This window comes from Salvelinus sp. IW2-2015, linkage group LG2 (genome assembly GCF_002910315.2).
Source record: "Salvelinus sp. IW2-2015 linkage group LG2, ASM291031v2, whole genome shotgun sequence".
Classification (NCBI taxonomy): Eukaryota; Metazoa; Chordata; class Actinopteri; order Salmoniformes; family Salmonidae; genus Salvelinus; species Salvelinus sp. IW2-2015.
The window spans coordinates 17,792,253-17,807,553 of NC_036839.1; the positions used below are offsets into that span (position 1 = coordinate 17,792,253).

A 15,301-nucleotide genomic window follows, 5' to 3' on the forward strand; every position below is an offset into this window, starting at 1 on the left:
GCACGGCGGCTAGGAAAACTCCCAGAAAGGCCAAAAACCTAGGAAAAACCCTAGAGGAAGAACCAGGCTATGAGGGGTGGCCAGTCCCTCTCTGGCTGTGCCGGGTGGAGATTATAACAGAACATGGCCAAGATGTTCAAATGTACCAGTCAAAGGTTTGGACACAGCTACTCATTCAATGGTTTTTCTTTATTTTGACTATTTTCTACATTGTAGAATAATAGTGAAGACATCAAAACTATGAAATAACACATATGGAATCATGTAGTAACCAAAAAAAGTGTTAAACAAATCAAAATATTTTTTATATGTTAGTTTCTTCAAACTAGCCACCCTTTGCCTTGATGACAGCTTTGCACACTCTTGGCATTCTCTCAACTAGCTTCACCTTGAATGCTTTTCCAACAGTCTTGAAATTAATTCCACCATATGCTGAGCACTTGTTGGCTGCTTTTCCTTCACTCTGCGGTCCAACTCATCCCAACCAATCTCAGTTGGGTTGAGGTTGGTTGATTGTTTAGGCCAGGTCATCTGATGCAGCACTCCATCACTCTCCTTCTTGGTCAATTAGCCCTTACACAGCCTGAAGGTGTGTTGGGTCATTGTCCTGTTGAAAAACAAATGATAGTCCCACTAAGCGCAAACCAGATGGGATGGCGTATCGCTGCAGAATGCTGTGGTAGCCATGTTGGTTAAGTGTGCCTTGAATTCTAAAGAAATCACAGACAGTGTCACCAGCAAAGCACCATCACACCTCCTCCTCCATGCTTCACGGTGGGAACCACACATTGCATAGATCATCCGTTCACCTACTCATGGTCTCACAAAGACACAGCGGTTGGAACCAAAAGTCTCACATTTGGACTCATCAGAACAAAGGACAGATTTCTATCAGTCTAATGTCCATTGCTCATATTTCTTGGCCAAGCAAGTCTCTTCTTCTTATTGGTGTCCTTTAGTAGTGGTTTCTTTGCAGCAATTCAACCATGAAGGCCTGATTCAAGCAGGGTTCTCTGAACAGTTGATGTTGAGATGTGTCTGCTACTTGAACTCTGTGAAGCATTTAATTGGGCTGCATTTTCTGAGGCTGGTAAATCTAATGAACTTATCCTCTGTAGCAGAGGTAACTCTGGGTCTTCCTTTCCCATGGCGGTCCTCATGAGAGCCAGTTTCATCATAGCGCTTGATGGTTTTTGCAACTGCACAACTGCAAAGCTCTTGAAACTTTCCTGATTGACTGACCTTAATGTCTCAAAGTAATGATGGACTGACATTTCTCTTTGCTTATTTTAGCTGTTCTTGCCATGATATGGACTTTGTCTTTGACCAAATAGGGCTGTCATCCGTATACCATCCCTACCTTGTCACAACACAACTGATTGGCTCAAACGCTTTAAGAAAGAAAGAAGTTCCACAAATGAACTTTTAACAAGGCACACCTGTTAATTGAAATACATTCCAAGTGGCTACCTCATGAAGCTGTTTGAGAGAATTCCAAGAGTGTGCAAAGCTATCATCAAGGCAAAGAGTGGCTACGTTGAAGAATCGCAAATATAAAATATATTTATATTTGTTTAACACTTTTTTGGTTACTACATGATTCCATATGTGTTAATTCATAGTTTTGATGTCTTCACTATTATTCGACAATGTAGAAAATAGTCAAAATGAAGAAAAACCCTTGAATGAGTATTTTGTGTCCAAACTTTTGACTGGTATTGTATTTAAAGTATTGGGATGCATTTATTGTATGTGTGTGGTCTATGCGTATGTGACCATATAAGTGTGAATGTTGAGTACCATAGTGTGGGATGTGAGTGTCTGAGAATGTATCTGTATGTTTGTCTGTATGTGTATCTGTGTGTGTGTGCCATAGTGTTGTGCTGGGAGGGGTTCTCAGCCATCTGTCTCTGAGCAGACTGGAAGAGCAGAGTGAGCTGAGTGTCTAACAGCAGAATGAGGAGTTTGTGTGTTTAAGCAGATAATGGGGAACAAAGGAGAAGACATCATAGCTCATGCCCCCCTGCCCTCCCCGTGCCTCCTCCCCGTCTCCCCCCTGCTTTCCCCTCTCCAGCTTTCAATCTCCCCCTCTGCCCGTCTCAATGTCCCCCCTTTCCCATCTTCATCTCTCCCCCATACCCCTGTATGCTCATGACACCCCCTATGTCTCTGTCTCTCTGTCTATCCACCCATGGTCCTCCAACCCTCCACCCAGGCTCCAACAGCGCGTCTCGCTATCAAAACGCCACTATTACCAGTCAGCAGTAGGCAACAGATTGGTGGCTGCTGAGGGCAACTAGGGGCACTCCTTCATGTCGGACGTCCCCCACCCCCTCCCTTCTCCCTTCTTTAACATACAAATGGCCTGTTTTGTGTGGGAGGATTGGAGATGAATTAAACACACCATTTGNACACACACACACACACACACACACACACACACACACACACACACACACACACACACACACAGCCTGCTAGTCAAGCCCACTTCCTCCAACAATAGCTTGTCATCGCTCTACACTCTTCACTGTCCCATTTTTCGATGTGTTCCTGCAGCTTCTGTGTCTCCTCGTGGTAGTGGACAGCTGGAGATAGAGAAGGAGAATGGCATCTGTATTTACCATACACACCTCTGGGCACAATGGGTGCACCATGTCATGCTATTGGATACCACTTTTCAATTGCTGTGTGGATCTCCATTTTGTTCATTACAATACATTCTGTTAGTGAGTTTAGCTGCACCACAATACTGACCAATATGTAGGCCCCTGGACAATGAAAGTCAATTTCTATAGGACACTGCAGGCTATTGTGTTTTCTCTGAAGAACATTTTTCCCACCTCATCCATCCATGGATGAACCTATCTATTCAGGATCTTCATGAATTACTCGTGTTGACTCGAGCAATCCATGAGTCCTAATAGAAAATGAATGAACACACAAAACCCTACTATGTTTACCTCAATTGGCACCTTGGTACCCAGGTTGTCGCATCCGCTCTTGTGCAGATAGAGAACTGCATGGCAACGGAAGGACGCTTGGAGATAGAATGAGGGGAGGGTACTATGGTCCCACGTGTCCTCATCACCGCAGACCCAACGCAATTCTGTTCATTTTCTATCTACCATTTCCACATACCGCAGATTCGCATACACTCATGCATACATACAGCTTACACACGCACAATCATGTAGGATTTATGCGTACGTGCACTCAAATCTCCCCATTTGACCTATTCTACATAATATAGGCTAATTTGACAATTCCAATATTGATCGGCTCTGGAATAGGCTATTAGGCCTATTTGTTTTTTCATTTAGTGATAAGCTATTTAATTCAATTGCCTGATATCGGTGAGACTGTATGCTACGAGTTGAATGGGGAGATGAGAGGACGAGCGTCAGTTGTCAACCAGATTCAGTCGGTGTTTTTTCTCTCTCGCCATAATCGTTTGAGCGTCGGTTTTCTTTTTATCTGCGCCTGTTACATTTTAACGCACTCGATGTTAATTCGGGGGAATATGTGAACATCATGCTGGCGGTGTGGTGCTTGGTCTTTGCTGCAGTGGGCGAGAGGCTTGCCGTGTCAGGTAAGAGGGATGACGGGAGAGGGAGGAAGCACCCTTTTCATTTCCAAGTTTACCCCTGCCCAATGTAGGCTATCCCCAATTTTTGCATCTGCAATCACTTCTTCCTCTGTAGACTAGTCTACAATAGTGTGTGTGGGGGGTAGCGCGCAGCTGGAGATAGTTCCCTCTGTGCCAAGAACGTAGTGTTTTTAATAAGATCCCTCTCCTTCAGTTCTACGGATGCGGTAGATTTGCTGCATCAACACATTTTCACCGCAGCGCTGTCGCCTTTTACATCAAGGGCTCGCGCGTACTGTAGAACCAGCGCCTGACGCGGTGCCATATCAGCCTATTTATGTCAAATGTCATTATTAAAACAATAATTATCGTTTTTCTGTGTGATAATCCGTGTGTGGTTTAAAGTTGGCAGTTATCAGGTCTCCTGCGTTACAGGCGGCGGCAGGTCGACTTTGGTGCGGGATGCGAGTTTGTGGGACTGGTTCTCGCCAGATGAGCGGGGAGACAGCAGCGACATTGCGGCCGAAGTCGCCTATCCAAAGCGGCTGGTGCAGCAGATGGAGTCGGAGGAAGAAATGTCCCACGGCTATTTGGATACCCGCATGAAGAATACCACGGGAGGTACCTCGGTAAGTATAGACCACTGTCTGTAATGGAGAAGTGGGTGTGGCAACCTGTTTTTCTTGGAATGTTATTTATTCGTTTTCGTTCTTTCTCTTCCATTCCCTCTCTTGTATTAAACTCCCAGTTCATTGTTGAAACTGTAATGGTTTCTCCCCACCCAAATGACTTGTGCGAACCCTGTCTTGCCTGTTTTGGCCTGTCTCTTGTTTTCAAGTGTATCATAAGATCCATCCCAAACTGCACAAGTCTATCATCAGTCCCATAAGGCCCTAACTTCCACTCTGTGACTGGCAGGTGTGCTGTTCTTACTCTGAACCTCCAGGTGTCTTCAGCTTGCTTGTATAAACACTGAACAAAAATGTAAGCGCAACATGTGTGTTGGTCCCATGTTTCATGAGCTGAAATAAAAGAACCCAGAAATGTTCCATATGCACAAATAGTTTATTTCTCTCAAATTTTGTGCACACATTTGTTTACATCCCTGTTAGTTAGCATTTCTCCTTTGCCAAGATAATCCATCCACTTGACAGGTGTGGCATATCAGGAAGTTGATTAAACAGCATGATCATTACACCTTGTGCTGGGGACAATAAAAGGCCACTCTAAAATGTGCAGTTTTGTCAAACAACACAATGCCACAGATGTCTCAAGTTTAGAGGGAGCGTGCAGTTCACATGCTGACTACAGGAATGTCCACCAGAGCTGTTGACAGAGAATGTAATGTTAATTTCTCTACCATAAGCCACCTCCAATGTCACTTTTAGAGAATTTGGTTGTACGTTCAACTGGCTTCACAACCGCAGTATTTGCGTTGTGTGGGTGAGTGGTTTGCTGTTATCAACGTTATGAACATAATGCACCATGGTGGTGGTGGGGTGATGGTATGGGCAGGTATAAGTAACGTACAGGCAACAAACACAATTGCGTTTTACCGATGGCAATTGGAATGCACAGAGATACCGCGACCAGATCCTGATGCCCATTGTCGTGACATTCATCTGCTTCTGGAAGCTGAAAATGTCCCAGTTCTTTCATGGCCAACATACTCACCAGACATGTCACCCATTGAGCATGTTCGGGATGCTCTGGAGTCTGGATCAACGTGTACAACAGCGTGTTCCAGTTCCCGCCAATATCCAGCAACTTCACACAGGCATTGAAGAGGAGTGGGACTACATTCCACAGGCCACAATCAATAGCCTGATCAACTCTATGCGAAGGAGATGTTTTGCACTGCATGAGGCAAATGGTGGTCACACCAGATACTGGCTGGTTTTCTGATCCACGCCTCTACCTTTTTTTATATATATCTGTGGCTAACAGGTACATATCTGTATTCCCAGTCATGTGAAAGCCATAGATTAGGGCCTAATTAATTTATTTCAATTGACTGATTTCCTTATATGAACTGTAACTCAGTAAAATCTTTGAAATTGTTCCATAGTGCGTTTATATTTTTATTTTGTATATATATATTTAACTGTAACCAATGGGCATTACACCCTATGTGGGGGCACAATATCTAGGACTTGAACCCAAAACCTTCTGACCAACTGTACTCACCCACTATGCCAACGATTCATAATTACAGTCCACCGGAGAGAAGAGTATCTGAAAGAGATCTGAAACAGAAGCCTGTTGTGTGAATGTGATTTTATCTGCTTGGCCTCCTGATAAAAGGCTCTGTGGGGTGAAATATTCCGATTTCTCATGGAGAGCTCCTCTCTCCTCCATTCCTCTATTATTCAATGGTGTGTTGAAGTAAACTCAGCAAAAAAAGAAACGTCCTCTCACTGTCAACTGCGTTTATTTTCAGCAAACTTAACATGTGTAAATATTTGTATGAACATAACAAGATTCAACAACTGAGACATAAACTGAACAAGTTCCACAGACATGTGACTAGCAGAAATTGAATAATGTGTCCCTGAACAAAGGGGGGGGGGGTCAAAATCAAAAGTAACAGTCAGTATCTGGTGTGGCCACCAGCTGCATTAAGTACTGCAGTCCATCTCCTCCTCATCGACTGCGCCAGATTTGCCAGTTCTTGCTGTGAGATGTCACCCCACTCTTCCACCAAGACACCTGCAAGTTCTCGGACATTTCTGGGGGGAATGGCCCTTGCCCTCACCCTCCGATCCAACAGGTCCCAGACGTGCTCAATGGGATTGAGATCTGGGCTCTTCGCTGGCCATGGCAGAACACTGACATTCCTGTCTTGCAAGAAATCATGCACAGAATGAGCAGTATGGCTGGTGGCATTGTCATGCTGCAGGGTCATGTCAGGATGAGCCTGCAGGAAGGGTACCACATGAGGGAGGAGGATGTCTTCCCTGTAACGCACAGCATTGAGATTGCCTGTAATGCTCATTTCTTCGACGATAAACACAAATCTGACCATCACCCCTGGTGAGACAAAACCGAGACTCGTCAGGGAATCCAGCGACGGTGGGATTGTGCCCATAGGCGACGTTGTTGCCGGTGATGTCTGGTGAGGACCTGCCTTACAACAGGCCTACAAGCCCTCAGTCCAGACTCTCTCAGCCTATTGCAGACAGTCTGAGCACTGATGGAGGGATTGTGTGTTCCTGGTGTAACTCGGGCAGTTGTTGTTGCCATCCTGTACCTGGCCCGCAGGTGTGATGTTCGGATGTACCGATCCTGTGCAGGTGTTGTTACACGTGGTCTGCCACTGCGAGGACGATCAGCTGTCCATCCTGTCTCCCTGTAGCGCTGTCTTAGGCGTCTCACAGTACAGACATTGCAATTTATTGTCCTGGCCACATCTGCAGTCCTCATGCCTCCTTGCAGCATGCCTAAGGCAAGTTCACGCAGATGAGCAGGGACCCTGGGCATCTTTCTTTTGGTGTTTTTCAGAGTCAGTAGAAAGGCCTCTTTAGTGTCCTAAGTTTTCATAACTGTGACCTTAATTGCCTACCGTCTGTAAGCTGTTAGTGTCTTAACGACCGCTCCACAGGTGCATGTTCATTCATTGTTTATGGGTCATTGAACAAGGTAAACATGGTAAACAGTGTTTAAACCCTTTGCAGTGAAGATCTGTGAAGTTATTTAGATTTTTACCCATTATCTTTGAAAGACAGGGTCCTGAAAAAGGGACATTTCTTTTTTCGCTGAGTTTATGTCCCCATCTGTAACGGCTTTCTTCCTGGGATGAAGGAGAGGACCAAAATGCAGCGCAGTTAGTGTTCAACATGTTTAATAAAGAATGACAATAACGTGAACACTATACAAACTACAAAATAACAAACGTGAAAGCCGAGACAGTCCTATCTGGTGCAGAACACAAACACAGAGACAGGAAACAACCACCCACAAATCCCCAACACAAAACAAGCCACCTATATATGATTCTCAATCAGGGACAACGATTGACAGCTGTCTCTGATTGAGAACCATATTAGGCTGGACATAGAAACGGACAAACTAGACACACAACATAGAATTCCCACCCAGCTCACGTCCTGACCAACACTAAACAAGCAAAACACATAAGAACTCTGGTCAGGACGTTACACCATCAATGATTCAACAGGCCTGTGTGAGAAGTGCTACTTGGGCTAAAATCTCCACTGGTACAAAATCACCCTCTTCTTTTCCCTTTTATCTCTACCTCACAATCCAACCCCTTTCTTTTTTTATTTTTCATACACCCTCTCTCTTTCTCTGAAGAAGAAGTTGTAAGTGGGATTGAGGGTGTGGTTCTCTGTAGGTCTACGTCTATCAGTGGGACACCAGAGATCAATGAGTTAACAAGATAACTCACCTGAATATTCGGAAATAACTTAATTTGTTTTAAGGATAAGCTTGAAATGAGTATGGTCGAATTGATTCAACAACCAAAAACACATTTCTAAGTTAAGCTTTCTTAATGAATCAGAAAATCAATAGCTATTTCTGGTTGTTTATCAAAGCCAGCTGGCTAACTCTTGATCCTGCTTTGTAATATATCCTTCTGGTGGGTTGAGTGTTGAGTTGAGTTGGTTGAGAGAATCATTACCCTCGTCTGGAGATAAATCTCGCTCTGATTACGCTGCTGAGTTTAACCTACCGTGTGATGTGATTGAAATATTTAAAGAGGCTCATGGGTATTTGGATGGAGATCGTGTAAAAGCCCGGTGTTGTTTTTGGAGATGTTTTTGAGAGTGGTATAATTGGTAAAGGGTGATATTTTTACTTAATTAGGAGGGTTCTGTTGGTTACATGTAATCATTTTTTTTTGCCTCAGTTGTCTTTTTTTTGTAGTTATATTTCACTTATATATTTTTTTACAGAGGATTCTAAATAAGTTTAGATGGAATATTCCTAGCTGTCATTCTGACTCATGAATTGATCAACTATTCCATAGGTCAACTTTGATTCCAAGTTGTACAACCTACTGTTTCCTCAAATGGCTTTGTTTATCAATGGACTGGAAGTGAAGATACATCTGTTTCCTATAGCATGTGCACATTTCAGATGTATTTACAATCACTGGTTGTTACTAAGTAATGAACCTACTGTCACAAGGCTCCCGGAGGACTGACTTTGGGAATAGAACAGTATCAAGATGCCTTGGTGTTACAGACAGGGCTGTTGCTGGTTGCCACCTAAATATCCTGAGGGATGTTATGATTCAGGGCTGATAAGTAATGATCGATTCAAACTAATCTACTGACCTATTGATTGACCAAAATAAACCATCTTGATTACTTCACACACATGAAAACTTTACAGAACTCCTTGGATTGATATCCATGACACCACATTTTAGTCCTTCCTTTAGCCAAGCAGAACTACCCTCTCCCTGGTCCAGCTGAAGTTGAGTTGTGTGGAATCATTGGAGGGAATGATTTCCGAATGGGAGTCTTGTCTCAGTGAAAGTCCAATGATTCACTGCAGCCTGTATCCTGCAGACAGAATTACAGTGGGCTGGTATTGAATGCTGACACTGTTTGTGCTTTTGGCGACACTGTGTTTTGACTGCGATAAATCTCTGGCAGCCAGTAAAGCTCCTCATTGCCTTCTCCTTTACCCCTCCATTTTTTGGCAGCCGACAGTAGGAACACATTGGCTTCACACCAGCTTAATGTAGATGGAAATGTAAAGCTTTCTCCTTTCCTGTAAACCCTCTTCCCGTCCATCTCTATCGCTGAATACAAATGCACTTCCTGGATGGCTTCAGTACTGCCTGTTGGAATGGATTCAGTCCAGCCAAATCAATGGACACTTTATCAATCCGACTATGTTAGCTGCTAAAGTGCTTTTGATACATATGCAGTATTGCGCTGGCAGAAATGCATTTGTACAGTGTATATTTTGGTTTGTTATACTTCTTACAGAATGATAGCTATCATTGTGACTCACCAAATGGGTGAACCACTATTAGAGTGGTCTACTTTAAAGTGGTTCTTCCTGTAATGTCTCTCTCACTCTCTCTTTCGATCCTCATCTCTCATTCTCCCTATTTAAGCCAGTCCATTTGGCCCAGAGTTGTTTCCAGGTGGAAACCTTCGGACACACCTTCACCCTGGACCTGGAGTTAAACCAGTGAGTACATTTGATTTGTGCACAATTTGAAAAAATCAACTTGATTGACGTATTCGCCACACCGCATTTCCATCAGTCCGTATTTTCTTAATCGCCACAATCGTCAACATTGGCATTTCCATAACCGCTACCGTTAGCAAATACACTTTTCTCCTTCCATTTATGACACATAATCAAATGTTTAGTGGAGCGTTAGGGACACAGAGACCCAGAGAGCTCCATCAATACAGCTAACCACCCTAGAGAGAGAAGAGAGAGAGACGGGAGACAGAAAGAGAGAAAGAGGGGGATGGGGGGGACAGAGAGAGAAGAGAGAGAGACGGGAGACAGAAAGAGAGAAAGAGGGGGATGGAGGGACAGAGAGAGAGAAAGAGAGAGAGTGGCCTGGATTGTCATAACTTTATTATTAATGTGATTAATGTACTGTAACTCCCCTACAACACAGTAAAGGAGTCAACACAACAGCCAGACCACCGCTACTCTGTTACGGCTACTGCCTAGCTACGATCACGTCATAAATCACATCCATATATGCTGTACGTTACAGCCATGCATTACACGACGCCCTCATGCATGAACGCTGACATGGAATTACGTTAAGAACGGACCATATTCGTACAGACTGCGTATCTATTCCCAAGCAGAATAGATATGCAGAGAACGAGGATAAATCGTAAACATAACGGATGCGCCTCGTTGTCTTAGACGTAGTGTAGAGCTTGGCTTGGGGTATGGTTTATGAGAGAGATGTCTGTCATAATAAAAGAGGTGTCTCTGTGTTTTCTCTCCGCAGCAACCTCCTGTCCTCAGACTACGTGGAGCGGCACTTTCACCAAGACGGCAAACCCTCGCAGTCTATGGTAGTGTGAGTGTGTGTGTGTGTGTTTGTATGTTATAATTAGGGCCCTGTAAGGCTTAAAATACAGGATAAATTCTTGCTATGTCACATGATTGCGCAAAACACATGGCCCTAGTTATAATAGAAGTTCTACCCATGCCTCTGAAAAAGCAACTGTGTTTTCTGCATACTGTAGACATACTGCTGACAAACTGCTCGACATTACTGCTGACGTTGTACTGTAGACGTCACTGTAGCATACCGTAACATACTGCTGACATCACTGTAGAACATCACTGCGACATACTGCCTGACATACTGCCTGAACATCATCAAACATCTGCTGACATTACTGCTGACAGGTCTACTGTTCACATACTGGTAGACTACTGTAGGTACGTACTGGTAGACAAACTGTAACATACTGCTTGACATACTCAGACATACTGTAGACATACTGCGACATACCTTGTAGACATATCTCTGACATACTGCTGACATACTGTACGACATTACTGTTGACAGTACTGTGAAACAACGCATACTACTGCTTAACATACTGCGACATACTGTACGTAACTCGTATACGTAAGCCATACTGCTACATACTACTGACATACTGCCTGACATACTGCTGACATACTGCTGACCAAATTATGACCATACTTAGACATACCTGACATCGTAGACATACTGTAGACATACTGACGCTGACCATACTGTGACATCACTTGTGACATACTGTAGACATTACTGCTGGACATATACTGCTGACATTACCTGTACGTACTGTAGACGTACTGCTAAACGTACTGTCTAGACATACTAACAACCTATCTGACTCGCACGTACTGTTAGCATTACTCTGACAGTACTGCAGCATACTTGCTAGACATACTGTGACATATACTGCCGACAGTGACTACTGATTGCTGACGATACTGCTGACATAACCTGTTTAGACATACTCCTGACAAACTGCTGACAAACTGCCTACTGTACTGCTGCCGTACTGTAGACGTACTTAGACGTTACTGTAGACATACGTGAACATTACTGGCTGACTACTGGTAACATCGACTGCTGACATACTTAGACGTACTGACTGACGTTACTGGTACGCGTACTGCTTAACATATGCTGAACCTATACTGAGACATAATGCTGACAGTACGGTAGACGTCTGTAGACATAAGGTTGACATACTTTGACATACTGTAGACATACTTGTTGACATACTGTTGACATACGTGTAGAATACTCGTAGAACATACTGTTGACATACTGTTGACATACTGCTGAACGTACTTGTAGACGTACTGTAGACATACTGTAGACATACCTGCTGACATACTGCTGACATACTCTGGCTGAATAACTGTTGACATCTGTGACATTGACATTGTAGTCTAGTTGTCAGTGCTACGCAGAAATCCTGTTTAGTGGTCTTACTGGAAATCAGATACGTCCTTCCTGTTGCGCGCACTTATAGATTGAAATTGACATTAGTATTCACCACCATCTCACCAAAAATGAATGAATGCTACAGGTGTGATTTTGAGTGCTAGTAGACTACTTACAGGACATTTCCGTGCCTCTAAAAACCATTGGGGAAAAGTAGTGTTTTTTCTATTGGTTCAATTGTACTACACACGTTACAACTGCCCTCCCCCCACCTCAGCAAGAAGCCCTTCCTCTCATCCCCACCACTCTCATTCCCAACTCTCCCTCTGCCCTCACTAGCCAATCAGGAGCTTGTTCCCATGGCAACGAGTCAGCTCTGCATGTCATTAAGATTCTTGGCAGAGAGGAGAATTAAAAGAGAAAGAGACGAGAGAGAGGAGAGAGGAGAGAGAGAGAAGAGAGAGAGAGAGAGAGAGAGAGAGAGAGAGAGAGAGAGAGAGAGAGAGAGAGAGAAAGTGGAGAAGTAGGAAGAGGAAATATTTGAGTAAAAGGCCAGTGAATACAGCGGCAGGATGGGTGACGGTATCAGAGAGAGTCCTTCTGTGTGTGTGTGTGTTTGCAGACAGTTGGTTCCTTCAGAGAGCAGTGGTGTGGGTGGGAGGATGTACAGTACGCCTGCAGGGATGGAGCCACATACGCACACTCCCAGACCAGCCAGACCAGGCCGAGCGCTTGACTCTATGCCAGCTGTGGTTGTTGTGTCTCTATCTCTGCTTTTATTAGAGTTGTTTTTGTATTCCTGCTATCCCAATCTCATACTCAGTAGTGGCTCAATGACTACTTTAGATCAGCCATTACGGGAAAGTGTTTCTAATCTTTTGAAGGAGACTAATTGAAGAGACTAATTGAAGGAGAGGCCTTCACCTGGGCTTGAGACTTATACTCAGTGGCCACCCCGTTCATGAAAATGGTTCGCTCCTACAGACAGTGAGTCGCGTGGCCGCCCTTGCTATATAAAGCAGGCAAACAGGCATCAAGGCATTCAGTTACTGTTCAATTGAAAGTTAGAATGGGCAAAATGAGAGACCTAAGCTACTTTGAGTGGTATGATCGCCGGTGCCAGGCATGCCAGTTCCAGTATCTCAGAGACGTCCGGCCTCCTGGGCTTTTAAGGCACGACAGTGTCTAGGGTTAACCGAGAATGGTGCGACAAACAGAAACCATCCAGTCAGCGTCAGTGCTGTGGGCGAAATCAGCTCGTTGATGAGATGTCGAAGGAGAATGGTTAGCTAACAGATGGGTCACAAACAGGCAAATAACAGCAGAGTACAACAGTGGTGTGCAGAACGGCATCTTGGAACGCACAGCTTGTCAGTCCTTTTCACGGATGGGCTATTGCAGCAGACGACCACATCGGGTTCCACTCCTATCAGCTAAAAACAAGAAGCGGCTCCAGTTACCAACAATGGACAATTGCGGAGTGGAAAAACTTTGCCTGGGCCGATGAATCCCAGTTCCTGTTGCGTTATGCTGATGGCAGAGTCAGGATTTGGTGTAAGCAGTGTGAGTCCATGGGCCCCTGGTGTCAACGGTACAGGCTGGTGGCGGTGGTGTAATGGTGTGGGGAATGTTTTCCTGGCACACGTTAGGTCCCTTGATACCAATTGAGCAATGTTTCCACGCCCCAAATAATTCAGGCTGTTCTGGAGGGCAAAGGGTGTTACCTATTACTAGATGGGTGTACCTAATAAACTGAGTGTATAACTGTCAGAGCATGTAGCCTAATATGTTTGTCTTTGTATTTCTGTTTATTTGCCATTCAATTCAAACATTCCACAGCGTGTCCTGATTACTGGTTGCACACACCCCAACTGCTAATTGTCTTGTTAATTGTTACTGTGTTCTCATTGTCTTTCTAACCATGTGTAAGAAGTGTTTGGGGAGTTCTCCAACTAAGGGGATGTTTTTACTGCCAATGGTTTTACTTGCTCTGCAGTTTTAAAAGTAATTGTTTTAAACATTTGAAGTGTTACACTAGGCCAGCTCTTTCACACCAATGAAGGATGGGGCTCAGATAGTTGCAGGCAAGGTAGATGTTTTGTTCAGAATGAGCATTAGTGTTGTAGCTGGATGCCCTCTTCTTCATCTGTGTTGAGGTCTCATGTGTGTGGTCCTCCTCTTCCACACTTTGACATCCACTGCTCAAATTTTATTTTTTATTTCACCTTTATTTAACTAAGGCAAGTCAGTTAAGAACAAATTCTTATTTACAATGACGGCCTACACCGGCCAAACCCGGACGACGCTGTGCCAATTGTGCGCCGCCCTATGGGACTCCCAATCACGTCCGGTTGTGATACAGGTTTATTCTTAGCCAGCCCAATGCATTCTGGCTCCATGTTGTTCCTTCCAAGCTGTTCCCACTGTGGGGCAACATAATGTTGGATTTATTTATAAGCTCCCTGCACAGAAGACCCCTCCATTGTCAGAGCGGTAGCTAAAGTAGAGTGTAATAGAGTAGAGTGTAATAGAGTAGAGTGGAATAGAGTGGAGTGGAATAGAGTAGAGTGGAGTGGAATAGAGTGGAGTGGAATAGAGTAGAGTGGAATAGAGTAGAGTGGAATAGAGTAGAGTGGAATAGAGTAGAGTGGAATAGAGTAGAGTGGAGTGGAATAGAGTAGGGTTGAGGACAAGTAGGTCGCGTATAGTACATACAGCTAGCAGTATAAGGGAGAGGGAGAGAGAGAGAGAGAGAGAGAGAGACAGAGAGAGACAGAGAGAGACAGAGAGAGAATAGAAGTAGAAACTGTTTAAAGCACAACTCCTGGGGACTCCATATTGTTTTTTTAGGGGACTGTGAAATGAGCATCACCGTCCTCGTCAGTCAGTGTGTGGAAACCTGCAAACCAATGTACCACTACACAGTCAACTTACTTGAGCATGTGACTGTATATTAACAATGGCCTTTGTGTCCACAGGGAGGGGAGCACTGCTACTACCAAGGGAGGTTGAGGGGCTTACCAGAGTCCTGGGCAGCTCTCTCCACCTGTCTTGGCCTATGGTGAGATTCTCCCCATAGCTATAAACTGTCTGTCAATGGCCTTGCCTCACCACACTGACTCTGTACATTACTGGCACTATGGCTTTGATAAGCTATATGGTATCTTTGATCTTCATGTACTAATATTACTGCAATACAATGGGAGTCTTACAGATATATAATGAATGTGTTCCCCCTCTCTCCCCCTTCCTCCACCCCACTTCCTTTCTTATTCTCTCTTTCTTTGGGTATCTTTTCT

At 44.2% G+C, this 15,301-nt stretch overlaps 1 pseudogene; it reads left to right on the forward strand.

Annotated features, from left to right (window-relative positions):
- The first annotated feature begins 3,052 nt into the window (after positions 1-3,052).
- The window catches only part of LOC111972831 (disintegrin and metalloproteinase domain-containing protein 11-like), a 32,377-nt pseudogene continuing 20,128 nt past the window's right edge, over positions 3,053-15,301 (forward strand).